Source organism: Halichoerus grypus, chromosome X (genome assembly GCF_964656455.1).
Source record: "Halichoerus grypus chromosome X, mHalGry1.hap1.1, whole genome shotgun sequence".
Lineage (NCBI taxonomy): Eukaryota > Metazoa > Chordata > Mammalia > Carnivora > Phocidae > Halichoerus > Halichoerus grypus.
Genome location: NC_135727.1, coordinates 10,635,138 through 10,647,446, shown reverse-complemented (window position 1 = coordinate 10,647,446; position 12,309 = coordinate 10,635,138). Strand labels below are relative to the sequence as shown.

General features: G+C 41.7%; 1 pseudogene; it reads left to right on the top strand.

Moving 5' to 3' along the window:
- Window positions 1–9,675: 9,675 nt before the first annotated feature.
- Window positions 9,676–10,089, top strand: LOC118521176 (ADP-ribosylation factor 1 pseudogene; annotated as a pseudogene).
- Window positions 10,090–12,309: the final 2,220 nt, after the last annotated feature.

Below are 12,309 nucleotides of genomic sequence, written 5' to 3'. Positions count from 1 at the left end.
CTTCTCTTATCTATTTCCCTCACATTTTAAAGCTATTTCCATGACTATGTCCTCAGAAAACCCTGAGACTTGAGGGGCACCTGGGTGGCTCAGTAGGTTAAGCATCCAATTCTTGATTTCAGCTCAGGTCATGATCTCAGAGTTATGATGTCAGCGTCGTGAGATTGAGCCCTGCATCAGGCTCCACACTCAGTGGGGAGTCTGTTTGAGATTCTTTCCCTCTCCTCCTCCCTTTGCCCCTTCTTCTGCTCATGCAAGTGCATGTGCTCTCACTCACTCTAAGATAAATAAATCTTAAAAAAAAGAAAACCCCGAGACGTGAACAAAGCTCATCAGTCCTTAAGTTTTCCCTCCTTACCACCACACCTCAATACTTCAGTGCTAGCTCTCCCTCTCCCTCAGTACGTAGAACTGATATGTATTTATTTGTTTATGTATTCACTGTCTTACTTGTTATAATGCAAGACCCATAAGCCAAGGACTTTATCTTGTTTCATGTTGCAACTTTGTTCCTAGAGGATATTTTCCCTGGGTATGGGATGGAGTTAGTTCTTAAGCTTATAAAATCATTGGCTTCCAATGAACAGGAATTCCATAAGCCAGTTGGTAGAGAAACTGTCTTCTTGGTGCCAGCTCTAGCAGATCTAAACATGACAGCTGCCCCCTTCCCTAATGAACCTTTGGATCACTTTAGCTTAAGGAGTATTTCTAACATGAAAAATACATTCTTTGGGGAGAAATTAGCTGATTTTGGCAAGTGTGACACCATTTCCCCAGAACGCTTGAAGGTGAGAAAAATTCATGTATTCCCCAGTCTATCCTCAACCCAGTATCCTACAGGGTACTCGAGTACTACTTTCTCACCTGACAGAATCTAACCCACTTTCTCAAAGCCAAATTTGCTGGGTTAGTAAATCTCCTCCTGGGAATGTATGTGCTTCATTGAAATCCATTGGAGCCACTCATCAGAGGACTTAATTGCCTGTCCCTGTGAGGCTGTCAGCCATAAGAACCGAGTCACTGATTTTAAAGGCAAAAAGTGAGTGTCTGAAGTTGTTCTACTCTTAATGGATGGGGTGGATATGTCATCACTGACATTACCAAAAGTCATGCCTGTATAGGGGGCATAAAGTGTCCTTCTTATAAATATAGAACTTCATTAGGGCATCCACTCACTGCTCTCTCACTTTTCCTTTTCAAAAGTGTTCTGCTATTTGTCATAATCAGGCCTATAGGTCTGACTTTGGCAAGCCTAAGCTTTCTGCAGGGTAGATTAAGCTTCAGAAGCAAAAAGTCAATCAAAACATCTTAGTTAAAAGACACCTGCAAGAGCACCTACTCCTCACATTCTGCAGATAAAAATGAATAAGAGTATGGAATGGCAGTGCATTTTCCCCAACATGCCACCACATTTGCAGGCTAATCTGAAGTAAATGCATGTAGACAATAAACAAAGATGAAGGTGGAACAGGATTCAACTGAGTGTCGCCAAAGAAGCCTCCTTTATGAAGGAAGTGACACATGTAAAACATCAGAACTTCTGATTTGAAATCTAAAATATAATCATTTCTGGAATTGGCAGAGTAAGGAATTCCAAATATTTATTCTTCCAGGAAAGCAAGGAAAATACTAGCAAAAATTGCAAAATACACTCTTTCAAAGTACAGAAATTGACAAAAGGCTTGCAACAATTCAAGGAGTGTTTATTGAAGAAAAATGGCTGAATCGTAGCAGAAAGTGTGAGCTTTACGGGACTTTAGTTGTCATATTCCCATCCCTCTCTCCCAAGCTCCACAACAGACTTGAACACTAACAGCCTCACAACCACAACAGTTCTTAAAATCAGTCACTGTAGGGTGCAGAATGTGTTTGGAACTCCCCATATCACCCAATCCCCAAATAATTGTTACTATTCGACCTGTTTGGCAGTTCCCTGGAATAGCCGCATTTACCATACTTGTCTTTATTTGATATGATTCAGAGTTCTCTCAGGTGAAAAAGTCCTATCCCCAGGGTGTTTCTTAAAAACAACCAGCAGCAATTGTTTAATACTGCAGCTATATTAAGTAGTGATATCAGTTGGGACAAACAAAGAGACTGGGCAAAAGTTAAAAGAAATACTTGAAAAATGAGATATCCATAGAGGGCTTTGAAAAACTACACATTTTTTTTTGAGGATCTACAAGTCAGTGCACATGCGTAAGGTTGTATGAGTGGCCAGAGAATATATGAACACACTCAAAGCTTTCACCTCAGACTGATCTTAGCTTTCACTTCCTACTTGTGTAGAACCCTAAGACAGAATTGTCAACTGCTTGCCTAAGAGTTTGAAGGCATGCCTAACCATATATGTAGAAACCTTGAAAAAATCAGGGATAAATATTGGTTCAATCATTTAATTAAACCTCATTCAATCAATATCTTTCTACTTCATTTGCTTGGATTATCAGAAAACCAAACTGTGAAGTCAAGGGAAAGACAGGAATTCAGTATAGCAGATAATGCACTCAATGAAAGATGCTGAGACCAGGAATGAGACTGAGATCTGTATGTATGGGTCATATTTTGACATATGAAATTTCACTTTTAAAGTCACTAAAGGTAGCTTATATTGCTACTGGATGTAGTTCTTCTCAGTCACCTGGATGGGTCAATAGAGAACAGGGATGTAGATAAACCCTTTTATTTACACAATGACCAACACCAAGGGAACTCTAAATGCCCTTTCACTGGCCTCAGATCCTTTTAGAATTCCATTTGCCACAGGAATCACTAGGGAAGCCAAGGTACTACCACCAAAATGAAAGCAGTAAGCTAGTCTTATGCTTGGCCCAATTTGCTGCAACTCCAATGTTTTTATTATTGCCATTGAATCTCCATTCTATACAAATTTACCTAACCCTATCCTAGCAGTTTTTAAGCATATAGGTAAAGAGGGGGATTATAGGACTTAACCAACAAGCAAAACCCACGAACTTGTTCAGTTTAATGGATCTTTATACCTCCCCAGAGAACAGTGAAAGGTACATGATTAATGGCCTGGTGTTTTAACTTTTCCAGAACAAAGGGAATTTCCCCCAGTATTTAATAAAAAAACTCTAAATAAAGCTACTAGAAACTTTTAGAAAACAGATACCCACTATAAAACTTAAAAAGAAAAAAAAAATGAATAGCACCTATATGCATTTCATTAAATTAATGCACCCTCAACAGTCTCACCTGTCTCTCTCTCTCTCTCTCTCACACACACACACACACACTTAACTAACCTTTAAAAACTAGATAAGATTAGTAGAAAGTTATTTTGTATGCCAGGACCCTTACCCTTCATATAGAAAATTCTTCCCCAAATCCCATGCACCTCCATTTCAACCAGGAAGTTCTAGTGAAACCCTCCGTTTTCATATCCCTTTCTCTTCAGTCATGGTTAACTGGTTTTGTGCAGCTGATCAAAGTGGGGCAAATATTAATACTCTGACTCACAACTACATGTCATTGATCCAGGGTTAGGAACATGACTGAAGCCTAGCCAAACAGAATCCTAAGTTGAATTCTTTTCCAAAATGCAACAGGGGAAAAGAGATCCAGTCTCCTTCTGAGTATGATGCAGAACTGCTGGTGGATGTGTTTCCTACAGTGTGGAGAAAATCTGGTTGAGTGAATAAAACCAACACAGAAAGAGAAGTAGAGATGAGATGGAGGGAGAATCTAGGTGATTTTGGAGTCCATTCCTCCAGCTGTCCTGGAGGCCATTTGAACCATTGCCATTTCCATGGTTACATGAGCCTTAGAATAAATCCTCCTGCTTGCTTTAAGCTGGTTAGAATTAAGTTTCTGTCAGTAGTGACCAAAAATGTCTTGACTAATATGGAAAGAAATTTAACCATACCCAAACTGGACAGAGAGCAAGGAAAGCATTAGGTAAAGAAGACTTCAGATAAAAGGTAATATGTTATCTGGATTTTGAAGCTAAGTAGACCATCGCCCATCAGAGAATAAGGGAAAATAATATCGTAGGCAGAATGACATCAATAGCCAAGATAGATGGGTGAGGACCAGATTTGCTAAGCTTTATGGGACATACATTCAGAGAAGTCCAGAATAAAATTCAAGTATATCTCAGGGGAGAAAACTAGCCTGCAGATAGGACTCTAACAGTTAAAACATCTAGTTGTTATTTGAAGCCAAGAGAGAAGACATCACCCGAGGAGAGAGTGCTATATGAAAAAGAGGCTTCCAACAGAACACTGAGGAGCACCGCATTTAATAGAGGAGGAGATCGAAGGGAGCTGGCACAGGAGCTAAGAAGAAAAAAGCAAAAATGGTAAGAAAACCAAAAGAAAATAGTACCTCAGAAGCCAGGGGGGAAAAAAAAAAAGCACTAAATATACTACAGGATAGAGAATTAACATAAGAAACAAATTATGTGGGCAGGAAGATGTTAGAAGACTATTGTCCTCGTCTAGGCAAGAGAAAATAAGGATGATGGTACGTACATAGTAGACAGGAGATATTAGGTAAACGTTTAGGTGTTTATGTTTTCAAGACTTAGTAATTATTTGGATGTAAAAGGTCAGAAAGAGGGCACCTGGGTGGCTCAGTCAGTTAAGAGCCTGACTCTTGGTTTCAACTGAGTTCATAATCTCAGGGTCATGAGATCGAGCCCCATATCAGGCTCTGAGCTCAGCACAGTCTGTTTGAGATTCTTTTCCTCTCCCTCTGTCCCTCCCCTGGCTCGTGTGAGCACACGCTCTCTCTCTTTCTCTTTCTCTCTCTCAAATAAATAAATAAAATCTTAAAAAAAAAAAAGGTCAGAGAGAGGAAGTTGGGAGATGTTGCACAGATTGCTGGCTAGGACTACTGTGTATATAATTAGTGCCATTCACTGAGCCAAGAAATATAGGCTGAGGAGCTGCTTGGTAGGAACAATGATAAGTTCACTTTTGGATACATTGATTTTTATTTATGTATTTTTACTTATGTATTTTTTTAAAGATTTTATTTATTTATTTGACAGAGAGAGACACAGTGAGAGAGGGAACACAAGCAGGGGGAGTGGGAGAGGGAGAAGCAGGCTTCCCGCGGAGCAGGGAACCCGATGTGGGGCTTGATCCCAGGACCCTGGGATCACGACCTGGGCTAAAGGCAGACACTAAACAACTGAGCCACCCAGGCGCCCCTATTTATGTATTTTTTTAAGATTTATTTATCTCACAGAGAGAGCACAGGGTGGGGGAGGGGCAGAGGGAGAAGGAGAGAGAGAATCTCAAGCAGATTCCACACTGAGCATGGAGCCCATTGAGTGGCTCGAACTCACGACCCTGAGATCAAGACCTGAACAGAAACCAAGAGTTGGATGCTTAACCAACTGTGCCACCCAGGCACCTCTGGATATGTTGATTTTTAAAGTGCATATTCTATATTCAAGTATATATGTCAAGTAGAGAGTTGAATATACAGTTTTGGAACTCAAAGGTCTGTGCTAGAGATACAATATTATGAGTCATCTGCTTATATTTGAACTCAAGGAGTATATGATTTTGTCTATGGTAACAGTGAGACATGAAGGGGGAAAAAAGAGATCCCAGAGGAACTCCAACATTTAAGGGCCAGCTAAATGATAATGAGTCCTCAGAGGAGAATTTTGAAAGAGCAAGTAGAAAGGTAGGAGAAGGATCCAAAGGTTTCTTAGGATCCAAAGGAGTGCTCATGAGCAGTCAATTCTGTCATATGTAATAGAGCTGTCTGGTGAAAAGAAGACCGAAACTATTACTTGGACAAATATGGCGGTCATATGGTAACTATGAAGTAAGACATTTTTGTGGAAACACTGATGGTGAAGAAATAGGAAAAGACTGAAGTGGTTTAAAAAGTAAACAGATTGAAAAAAAAAGTAAACAGATAAGGTAATGGAGATACAAATATAGGCAACTCTTACAAAGTTTATCTCTAAAAGGAAGGAGAAATAAAGAACTAGCTGAAGGAGGAAACTTCTGGTGCTATTGTAAAAGCATATATCTAGTTTTTAATATACCTCCTCATTGATACTGGTGTGACAACAGATCATGAAGTGTCTTAAATGCCATCCTAAGGGGTTTGGAATTTTTTCCTGTAGACAATGTGGGACCATTGGGAATGATAAAAACAGATTTAGATTTTAGTGAGAATAAGAGGGTTTTTAAGGATAAGATTAACAAAAAGAAACAAACTAGGTGACTATTACAACAATCCAGTTGAGAGATAATAAATGTCTAAAATAAGGCCATTGTGGCGGTGCCTGAGTGGTTCAGTGGGTTAAGCGTCCAACTCTTGGTTTCAGCTCAGGTCATGATCTCATGGGTCCTCAGATCCAGCCCTCATCAGGCTCCATGCTCAGCAGGGAGTCTGCTTGAGATTCTCTCCCTCTGCCCCTCCCCCCACTCGGGCGCACACGCACACTCTCTCAAATAAATAAATACATCTTTTAAAAAAAATAAAATAAGGCACTCGTAGTGTATTTAGGGATATTAATGAGATGTAATTAACGGATATGGAGGTAAAACTAATGATAATACTAAGGATAACCCATAAATATTACTCCTGAGTGAATGAGTCAATGGTGGTGTCACATACAGAACTGGGAACACAGGAGGGACGAGTTTATGAGTAAGGTAATGTTGGATTTGAATACACTGTACTTGTGAAATATCCAAGTGAAAATGTGTACTAGATGTATGGGAGATGGAAGATGGAAAGAGATGATTAGGTAAAAGAATAGGGGTGCCTGGGTGGCTCAGTCATTAAGCGTCTGCCTTCGGCTCAGGTCATAATCCCAGGGTCCTGGGATCGAGCCCTGCATCAGGCTCCCTGCTCAGCGGGAAGTCTGCTTCTCCCTCTCCCACTCCCCCTGCTTGTGTTCCCTCTCTCGCTGTGTCTCTCTCTGTCAAATAAATAAATAAAATCTTTAAAAATAAATAAATAAAAAATAAAAGAATAACTGCACTTAAGGTGTTTCATTGTATAGAAGCCTGGTGTAAACTCAATTTCAAAATCCAAGAACATTTTTTGTTTGAAGCTATATTTATGTTTTCATCTTCCTAGATTGAGTATATATAATCATAAAATATACAGTTTCATTAGTTGAAAAGGTTTTCCCTCTCTAGGAAACTGTATATCAAGAGTTCTACACAAGAGTCATATAATTCAGTAAAATCCCAGAGGATACTTCAGGGGAGAAATAACTACCAAAGAAACCAACACATTTGGACTGACAACTCTAAATGATGTATTTTTGTTTTCACTGAAAAATAAACAATTCTTTGGCTTGGTTTATTATTAATATCATCTCTTTCATATATGCTTGAAAATTACCCACCAAGACATATAATTCATCTTAAATATGCAGTACCCTATGTTTATCTTGATGGGTTGAGGTTGGCTGACTATGGAGCACTGGAATGTGCAAGCCTTTCAAATCAACTTCAGCTCATTTTATTTGGAAGAGTGAGTTTGTCAACACTTTAAATGAAATTTGGGGAAAATTACCGTATCACATTTGTTTCCTGAGTCAGAGTGACATAGAAGTCCGTATATGTATTTTATTCCTAACTGCCATCTCCAAAATCAAGGGACCCTAACTGCGAAACTTTATTGTTTGTATGCACTCTGCCAAATTTTGACATGCGGCATAGACACAGTGTAATGCATACTCGTTTCCTCAGTGATATGGTAGGTGTGGAACTCATTTCTGCTTACAAATAAAATATTTTTTTAAGTTTCTTAGTTACTTTACTCTAAAGATCTTTTTTCTTAAATGTATTGTGTTATAGAAAGATTCTGCTGTGGTTGTGATTCATTAACTCTAGGCAATAATATATATGGTGTGAGAAGGACAATAATATTTAATAGGGCAGATTGAGACTGACTGGAAATGCAAGTCTATGGATGCCAAACAGTCTCCATATGTGACCCTGAACCAAGCTATTGAACCTCTCCAAGCCACAGACTCTCTATACAATGCAAACATTAAGATATTTGGAAACACTAGATAACTAACTACATTCATAAATTCTTACCTTATGTCCCTGATCTGGGTTAAGTTCTGTTTCTCCATCCTCCTGGAGTAGTCTGAGGAACTTGATTACTGGCCTTACTACATTATTTTTAAAGGTTCTGTGCAGGCCACCTGGGTGGCTTAGTCGGTTAAGCGTCTGCTTTCAGCTTGGGTCGTGATCCTAGGGTCCTGGGATTGAGCCCCACGTTGGGCTCCCTGCTTGGTGGGGAGCCTGCTTCTCCCTCCCTCCTGCTCATGCTCTCTCTCTCTCAAATAAATAAAATCTTTAAAAAAAAAAAAAAAAAGGGTCTGTGCACAGGCCTGTACCATGAGAATTTTATGTCTTATTCATCTGTTCATCATCCACACAAAGCAAAGGGCATAAAACCACAGCAGGTGCTCAGTAAAGCTTTATTACATTGAATATTTTCTCATTTTCAACCTATTGATCTAATTTGTATAGGATTAACCACTGGTCTTTGCAGGTCTACTAGCAGAGAAGATGTATCATTATCTATCCATTTTATTTTCTTATTACTTTTTTATTTTCAAGATTTATTTATTTTAGAGAGAGAGCATGCACAAGCCAGGAGAGAGGTAGAGGAGGAGGGGCAGAGAGAGACTCTCAAACCAACTCCATGCTGAGCTCAGAGCCTGACGTGGGGCTCAGTCTCACAACCCTGAGATCACAACCTGAGCCGAAAGCAACAGTAGGAGGCTTAACTAACTGAGCCACCCTGGCACCCATTATATATCCATTTTAAACATCAACTCCTCTAAAAGGTCAGAAGAGTTCTCATGTCAATCAGATTTTGTTGGTGAATTATAAAATGCTGAATTTAATTTGCAATAGAAAGACCCTGTTATAATTGTTATTAATTCTGGCTGATTATATAGCTTAAAGCCATACCATGCATAATAGATTTGGTTTCTGATATAAAAGCTATGAAGGATGTAAGTGATGGGAAGGGAGGGTCAAGGCCCCCCAGTCTCAAGACAATCAGAAATGTACTCAAACCCAAACTTAGCATAGACAAACTAGCAATTAAAGGATGATTTTGAATAAAAATAAGTATAAATTTCTTTATTGAAGTTGAAGAAAAAGTGGGAAAACTTCAAAAATAAATGCATGCCCCAGAGCAGTTTTGCAGGAGTGAAAACAGACCACTGATATAGCATGCTGAAATGGGGGGGAAAAGATCAATTATTCAAATTAATTTCGAGTCAATAATGCAGCAAGAATATATTGTGGCTATGGCAAAGTCAATGGTACTCTGTGGGCAATGCAAAGCTATAACAGATTCAGTACCTTCCCTCAAAATCTGGTCACCTAGGGAAATAAAGACACAAATGCAGGTCATTAGGATACCAAACAGACTGTAATGGATGCTAGAGCAGGGGTTCAAAGTACTATAGAAACACAGACAATAAGAGAAATTCATTTGACCAAGGACTGAGTGAAGGACTGACAAAGAAAGTAACATTTAAACTGGACAGTCCCTTGCAGGACAGATAGTATTTTGACAAGAAGACACGAGGAGGGGTGGGAGCGAAACAAACGCCTGGCTCAGAGCAGTGGCCTCACCGCGACCTCTGAGGGTTTCTCTGGCTGGTGTTGTCCCCCCCCCCCCCCCATCTACAGCATGGGAAATACCTTCTAGAACACCTTTAAGGGCCTTTTTGGCAAAAAAGAAATGCACATTCTCATGGTGGGCCCAGATGCTGCGGGGAAGACCACCATCGTGTACAAACTGAAGCTGGGTGAGACCGTGACCACTGTTCGCACCAGAGGCTTCACCGTGGAAACCGTGGAGGACAAGACCATCAGCTTCACTGTGTGGGACGTGGGCGGCCAGGACAAGATCCAGCCTCTGTGGCGCCACTGCTTCCAGAACACACAAGGTCTCATCTTCGCGGTTGGTGGCAACGACAGAGAGCAGGACCTCCGCAACGTCATGAACGCGGCTGAGATCACCAACAAGCTGGGGCCATGGTCCCTGCGCCACAGGAACTGGTACGTTCAGGCCACCTGTGCCACCAGCGGGCCCGGGCTCTAGGAGGGACTGGACTGGCTGTCCAATCAGCTCTGGAACCAGAAGTGAGCCGCCGCCCCCGCCCCACCGCCTCCCTTCCACCCTGCTTTACTCTCCTGCGGTGTGAGCGCCAGAAGCTGTCTCCACGGTGGGTCACAGCGTGCTTCGCCAGGCTGTCAATGTGCAGACGCCGCCTGCAGCCGGGTTTTTATTTAATGTAAACAGTTTTTGTTCCCAGTGAGGCTGTTTCTGGTACTCCTATGCAGTATTACTCAGCTTTTTTTATTGTAAAGAGAGAATCAACCCATGTTCAATACTGAGAAGGGATGTTAGGCACACGGGGCCCCCGGAAGTCGCTGTGTCGGACCAGCCTGGCACGCCTCCTCAGGCGTTAGATCTGTGTTGAGATCCATTTTGGTGGTTGGTTTTTAACCCAAACTCAGTGCATTTTAAAAATAGTTACAAATGCAAGATAAGGAGAACAAGTGAACCCACAGAAGGGAGAAACGTGCCTAGTGTTGGTTCTGCAGCAGTGGCCAGAGTCTAGTCCACCAGTGGTCCGTTTCCCGTCGGGAACATGAGATGGGGCACAACCAGCCACGGTCCATTCTGCATGGTCACGATAGGGTCCCTGTGATTTGCTCTGTCTCGGGTCATCCCACATCCCCTAGCATTTGTGCTTGTACTTGTGCTTACACAGCTGCCCAGGAGACAGGCTGGGGGCTGTGGCCACTGCTCACAGACCCTTCAGAGGGACCCTGGCCTTCCCTTGGGTCTGTGTGGGCACTCTGGCTTGCTCCAGGATGCTTGGGGTCTGACCAACAGGAGTGAGGGTGGGCAGGCCAGGCACCCTAGAGCCTCAGCCCGCCCCCCACCCCCTCACCACCCCCCGCCACGTCTGCACGTGCTTTCACTCCCTCAGCCTGCAAGGGTCAGACTTGCCCTAGAATCGATGACCTCTCCTGTTTTCTTTTGCATTTTGCTAAACACTGAAGAAGCTGGAGCTGTTAAACTTTATCTTGGGGAAATCCTCAGAACTGGTTTATTTGGTGTCACAGAACCTCTTACTGCTTCCAATACACGATTAGTAATCAACTGTTTTGGATACTTGTTTTCAGTTTTCATTTCGACAAACAAGCACTGTAATTATAGCTACTAGAATAAAATCTCTTAACTATTAAAAAAAAAAAAAGGAAGGAGCATCTGGGTGGCTCAGTTGGTTAAACGTCTGCCTTCGGCTCAGGTCATGATCCAAGGGTCCTGGGATGGAGCCCCGCATCGGGCTCCCTGCTTAGTGGGGAGCCTGCTTCTCCTTCTCCCTCTACAGCTCCCCCTGCTTGTGCTCTCTCTCTCTGTCAAATAAATAAACAAAATCTTAAAAAAAAAAAAGAGGACATGAGGAGGGATGGTAGAAGGCAATAGCTCAAAAGCAGAAGCTTGCCAGCATCTCTTACCTCTCTCTTCTAGTAATGGTACCCACCATATCTTCCGGAATTGATATTTTACTTTGTGTTCCTTTCATTCGGTTGGAACTGAACTGACTCCAGCAGCGTGGAGTGCAAGACCCAGGCCTGGCCAACTGATTCACAGAATACCCTTAGCCACAGTGATGAGTTAATGAGTGAACATGTGACCTCAGCTGGTCCAATTAGAGTGAATCCTTGGATCTGTACTGAATTTCCTGGGAAGAGCATACTCTCTTTACTACTATACTTGAATTTGGGCAGATTCAGCAGGTCACTGGATAAAGCCCAATAATGAAGACAACACAGGTGAGGGCAGAGCTAAGAGTGGAGATACATCAAGCCAGGATAACAAACAGTGTTTTGGCTCCTAGTTCAAGTCTCACTCGGGACTTTTTTACATAAGCTCACAAATTCTCCATTTTTAAGGCCTGTTTGTGTTAGGTTTTTTGTCACTTGCACCCAAGGGGCCTTGTCTAATATTCACGGAACGAGAGAATAAATAGGAAATGTCTAGGAAATTAGGGTATAACTTGCATCAGATACTTGCCATGTCTGTGTCTTTTTTACCCGCTGCTCAGCACCAAAGTGCACAGGCTGCTTTCTTGAAGAATCAAACACTGCCAATGGGCCAGTAATGAAGGAATGAAAGGTATGGGCCCAAGGCCTCAGCAGCTCATTGGTCTTCGGGTGCAGCTCCTTATTTTTCCCATTTTTGCAGCATCCGGTTAACAAGCAGTCTTCTCCTGGATCCCAAGTACCTCACTAATTTATTTTGAAA